The 5,956-nt window shown below is 40.1% G+C and overlaps 1 pseudogene; it reads right to left on the bottom strand.

The window, feature by feature from the left end:
* Positions 1–2,490: 2,490 nt before the first annotated feature.
* LOC108396259 (olfactory receptor 14A2-like) lies at positions 2,491–3,434 on the bottom strand (annotated as a pseudogene).
* Between the last annotated feature and the right edge of the window lie 2,522 nt (positions 3,435–5,956).

Genomic DNA, 5,956 nt, shown 5'->3' with positions numbered 1-5,956 from the left:
ACCTGAAACCAATCTTATAAAGTATATCAACTATATTTTGAATAAAACAATGAAGCCCTCTCAAAGTCCAGAATGCCTCCCAAAGCGAGCTGCAAGGCTGAGACAACTCACTGCCTCCCCTGAGATCCGGCAAAGGCCGGCAGGATGTCAGCTGCAGATGGGGCGCGACTCACATCTCTCTCCAGCCGTGTGACGGGCCCCCAGTCTGACAGCCGGCCTCCTGCACACACAGAAGCAACGCCCTGGATCCTGGTAGGAGGAAAGCAAGGCAAGTTCTTAGGAGCAACAGGAAAGTAATGACTGTCCCAGGGACAGAGAAGATCTATGACCAGTTCCAGTGTGAGCAGAGTCACAGTGCAGAGAAAGCTCTTACAAGTGATTTTGTCCTGCTCATCTGAATGGGGAAAAGAAGGAAAATGGGACAAATTTATTTTTCTTTCTCTCTCACCCAGTCAGCACAGAGACCCAGGAGATCTGACTCCGATAATAATTATTGCCCTTTGACAGCTTCTGCCAGTTTTCCCAGGACGTCTTCCTCAGGCTTTGGAAGGAATGGGTTTTCCTAGCCATCCCTGTTAGGGCGTCAGAAACTGTAGAAGAAATATTTACCTTCCCTCTTTCTTTTTAGTTCTTGAGTAGGACCCCTGAATAAGATAAATCATATAAGATTAATCAATGTATGTTTTATGTATATAGGAGCCTCTCTAAATGAAGTAAAGACCTGTAGAAATGGTTCATACTGAGAAATTTGATGCTCTAGTTGATGAAGGGCGAAACGCTGTGGAAAGCTGCGGAGGGACGAAGAGTCGGGGCTGAGTGTGGTGAGCCGTGGGAGCCCTACCAGGGCTGGCCTGCTCAGACGCCGCTGTGCTCCTGGTCGGGGAGCCGAGGAAGCTCCTTGCCGCTGGGTACACAGACGGCACCGCTCACATTAGCGTTTCATGATCCACTCCACAGGAAGGTCAGAAAGTCCTTTCTGCACCTGCCATTTCTCAATTCTTTCAGTTTGAAATATTCACCAGTTACCATTATGAGAGTATATTAACCTCTTGCAACTCTTATCCTGATGGATTTCATGTCCATTATTGATCACCACTTGAAGGAATTATAATTTTGATTATTAAAATTATTATTCTATAATTTTTTCCATAAAACACACTGCCACTCTTCTAAGGAAAAAATAGGTTTTTAATCACTGTTTTCTCTGGTAATAAAAAGAAAATATAGAGAGTAAGGGAACTAAACATTTCCAGGGATCTCCACAAAACACACAAGTTCTGAAATATTTAAACTAATACTATTTTACCAAGACAGGTTTAACTGATGCAGAATAACAGTCTTTTCTGTTGTCAGAACTCTTCCCAACTACCTTGACACGTGAACATATCTAATCGTGTTTACAATAACTACTTCTTTAAGGGAAATGAACATATAATTTGGGGAATTTTTCCATAGACCCTATGGGAAATCTTAAATATATCTTTATGTATAAGAAACACAAAAGTTTTATTTTATCATATTCAGGTATTTTTTCCAATCTGTTATTAGTATATATAATTAGTATAATAAGAATCAAGAGTTGTCAGAAGATACTTGGGGACATGTTAAATGAGATTGCATGTGAATGAGAAACAGTAACTAACCATGTATCTAAACCAAGAGACCATAAAGAATTTGGTGTTATCCTTAAAACCAACATAACATGATTTAGACATTAGAAGAAAACTTTGTATGCTTTTGTTAAGTAATTAAGAACAGAATAAATCAATATAAGGCCAAAAACATAATTTTGATGAGACACACACTCTATAGGTAATGACATTCAATGCCATGAAAATCTTCCATTGAACAACATGTGCTATAATTTTAAGGTACTTAATGGCTTCTTTTTAGACTCAGATTAGAAATATTAATATTAACTTGAGACACGGTTCAGATGCAGTTTCCTCTAGGATTTGTGTCTGCTTTAGGTGTCCCTCCCAAGGACTCTGGAAGGGTCTGCGTGCACGTCCACAATGGCCCTGAGCCTACTGCATTATTTTCGCCTGCTGTTTGTTTCACCTCAGCACTAGATGCACCTTCAGTCAAGTCACATGTAAATTTCATCTTGGCAGCTCAAATATATTTCATGGTACTGCACTCATTCAAGAGTTTCATTTTTTTGTTTTGAGTGAATCAAATAGAGAAAGTAAGTTATTAGGTGACCAAGCATAAAAACTCTTCATGAAAAATAAAACAATACCTTTGTTGTTATGTCGCAGAGAGAGTGGTTGCTGGTCAAAGAAGATCAGCAAGTGGGAGCTGCACTGTCTGATGTGGTGCAATTATCTAAACTTTGAAACAATCAGGCTCTTCAGTGTTCATTTCCTTAAGTGTGTATGAATACAGTCCTTTCTTTCCTCAGGTCTTTCCAAAGTTAAGGATGAGGCCAAAGAAGAATAAATGTCCAGCGATCTGAAAGCGCTCTGTCCCTGGGGATGTTTGGATGTATCACATGAAGTGAGAGTCTTGGCCATGTGTCCTATGCAGCAATCCCAGCAGAGCCTGCTTCATGTCCTTGTTCCTGAGGCTGTAGATTACAGGGTTCACTGTTGGAGGTACCACAGTGTAGATCACAGAAAGCAGCCTCTCAGTAACTGAAGGTGAGTTTGAAGGTGGTTTGAGATAAACAAAACAGGCAGTTATAATAAAAATGGTGAAAACAATGAGATGGGGAAGGCATGTGGAGAAAGCTCTAGACTGACTTCGTGGTAGGAATCTTCAGCACATTGGAGAAAATATAAATGTAAGAGATCATGATACAGATAAAACAAGACATGCTTAAACAGGTACCTAGTCCAATACTCACATAAACTATCATTGGTGTTTCAGAACAGGACATCCTTAGTAATGAGGAGAGATCACAGAAAAACTATGGAATCACATTGGAGCCACAGAAGGGCATGGAAAATGTGCCAACTGTGTACACAGCTCCAAATAACCCCCCCAGTAACCCAGGAAACAGCAGCCATCATGGCACAGGTGCCACCACTCATGAAGACGTCATAGTGCAGGGGACAGAAAATCGCCACTTAGCGGTCATAAGACATGGCAGTGAGCACAAATATCTCACCTGCTGTAAAGGAAGTCATTAAAAGTAGCTGGAAAGCACATCCTAAAATGGAAATTGAATTGTTGTGAGTTAGGCTATTGACAATGAATTTTGGGATTGGGACAGACACGAGGAAGACATCCAGTAAGGACAAATTCTTCAGGAAGAAGTTCATGGGTGTTTGTAGCTGCAGGTCTAGGGTGATGAGAGTAATGATCAGAAGGTTACTCATTAGGACAGCCAGGTAAACCACTAGGAAGAGCACACCGTGTACAATCTGGAGCTCCCAGACTTCAGAAAACCCCTGAGGAAGAAACCCTATGGCCATTGTGGCATTGACCATATGCTGGATTCTCTTCACTGCCTGTCAAGAGAAGGAGATATGCAAAGAAACATTAATTTACAGGAACCATACTGATATGCAGAATCATTTCATTGAAGAAGAGGCATAGATCCACCTTAAATGCCTCTGAAGAGTACTGAAAAGTTCATTTTTTAAGATAAAAGGATTCCATGAATGATACATGAAGTCCATAAGTCCCTATATGAGTTACACCTCACCCTGTAGCCTCTGCCATAACTTCCTACCAAATAAATACAATAAATTATAATTTATTATAATTTAATTAATTTTTCCCAACCCAATTAGTGCTGCAATAATATTGTGCTGTTATTAATGAGAAATTCTTTTGCTTTCAGAAAGCAATCTAAAGGCCTTTAACTGTAGGATTTTTATGTTATCATCCCTAATTGTCTAAAAGGAGTAAATTTTAAATTCTCTATTTTTCATAATAATCATGATCTCTCATTTACAAAGCATTTAATAATCAAACATAGCCTAATAATTTATTCTTACCTTATACACACAAAGGAATATCAAAAATTAATTATTTGTTAAATGTTTGTATTGGGCATTTAACTGGCAGAGACAAATTTTTTAAAAGGTTGATTTTGGGGAGCTTGCTGTGAATGGGAGGAGAAAATTAATAAACATACCTATAAAGAAATATTGCAAATAGTTTTTGTGTCATTAAAATAACACAAATGCATTATCTGACAGATTACCTAGGTGGTAGTGGAGACTGGAGGTGGGCAGTGGCTCCCTGCTGGGGGACCAAGAATCTGAAACCCAAGTGAAGAGAAGAATGCAGGACAAAGGCCATTGAAGGAGACACTCTGGGAAGCACAGCTGAAACAAAAGAGAAAACGCAACTGGAATCACATATGGAGAATCCCTGTGTGGTGAATGGGGAAGAATGCGTGGTGCAGAAATAAAATAACTTTGAAGAACATGTATCACCCTATTCTAATTTTCTACAGAAATACCCAGAGAGGGGTCAAAAGAGAAAGAAGAGTGGAGAAATCGGCTACTGCGTTTCACTGCTTTTGGTGCATTCATAAATTTCCACAAGATTTAGATATTATTATTTTGTAAGAGTATTTTAACATTTCAACAATAAAACATTGAAATTCATACCTTAAAATAATACCAATGCTTCAACCACTGGACAAAGGATTACTTTATAGATGATTCTAACATGTAAATTAAAAGTGGAAATTCTGAAAAAAGAAATATATAATTTCACCTAAAATTAATCACCTGAAATTAAAACAGACCTATATCTTGTTTTGGAATCTCTCTGTTATTATAGGATATAGTTGTATTTCTGTTCTTCTGTGGAAGGGCTGGAAGATGTCTACTAAGATGTGATAGTTTCTTCAGAGAGAAAGATGAATATTTAGCAACCAGGAAATTCATTTGTCTCTTTAATTTTAAACTTGACATCATTTGAAACATTCTTTAGTCAAAGTGTCTACAACAAATTATTTTTAAAGTATGTGACTGATGCTTAGAATTCCCCAAAGAAGAATGTCTTAGGAGTCCTCTGAACAGCCTTATTATGTAATTGTCTCTTATGGCCTTAGAATAATAATTATTGGTATTTTCTGGAAGCAGAACTCTTCACACCCCAGAAAACTTTCTGAAATACACTGTGAAGGATATTGTCCAGACTTTGGGAAGAATAATAATAGAGTGCTTAAATATTCCCTTAATTCTGCTCACTCATAAACTATATGCTAGTGGTTACCACTTCATAATTGTCAATAATCACTTGGGCACTTGGGTAAAAGCGAAGATTCCCGTCAAACATTGCTAATTACTGACTGAGTGTGTCAAGGTGAAGTTGGAGAAAATAATTTAGTGAGTCAAATTGTCAAAGCAGATGGATATTATGCTTTGCAAATCCTTTCTGTAGACCTAGTCATCTCATTGCCAGGAAGCCGCATCTAGGGAGGTCTCCCCCTGGGCACTCGGTGGAACCTCAGCCTGGAGGTGGGAGTGCTGGTGACTCTGACAGAGCAGGAATTCTCAAGCAGCTCAGAGGTGGGCAGATAAGGAAGGGATTCATTAAGGCAAGAGCAGCAGCGAACGCAGCTGCCCTGCAGGTAGGGGAGAGCAAGGAGGAGCAGAGGGGAGGAAGGACAGCTTGTTGCCCTCCTGCTTGGCCACGGGTAGATTCCCTTGCCAGCTCTTGAAGCCAGGGCCCCCGGGTGGCCCATTTCCACTTGGATCTGCACGGCATGGGGACTAGCCCCTACCACCCCAGGATTTGGGGGAGCCACAAAGCACAGGATGGAGGGAGATTATGTTCTGAGAACTTCCCAAAGAAAGGAGATTTTCAGGCAGGAGGCTAAAAGCCAATGGCACAGCTGCAGTTCTGCCTGGGTCACCCCGGCGATGGGAACTTGCAGGCCCAAATCAGAGCTCTCAGGAGCCCCTCCCTGCATGTCAGGCATACAGTGGAGACAGAATGAAGACTTGGAAATAATATGAAATAGCAGAGACAACAAAGACAATTGCCA

The sequence above is a fragment of the Manis javanica genome, chromosome 14 (assembly GCF_040802235.1).
Source record: "Manis javanica isolate MJ-LG chromosome 14, MJ_LKY, whole genome shotgun sequence".
NCBI classification, from domain to species: domain Eukaryota; kingdom Metazoa; phylum Chordata; class Mammalia; order Pholidota; family Manidae; genus Manis; species Manis javanica.
Note: the sequence above shows the minus strand (reverse complement) of the source record. Positions and strands in the feature narration are given on the sequence as shown.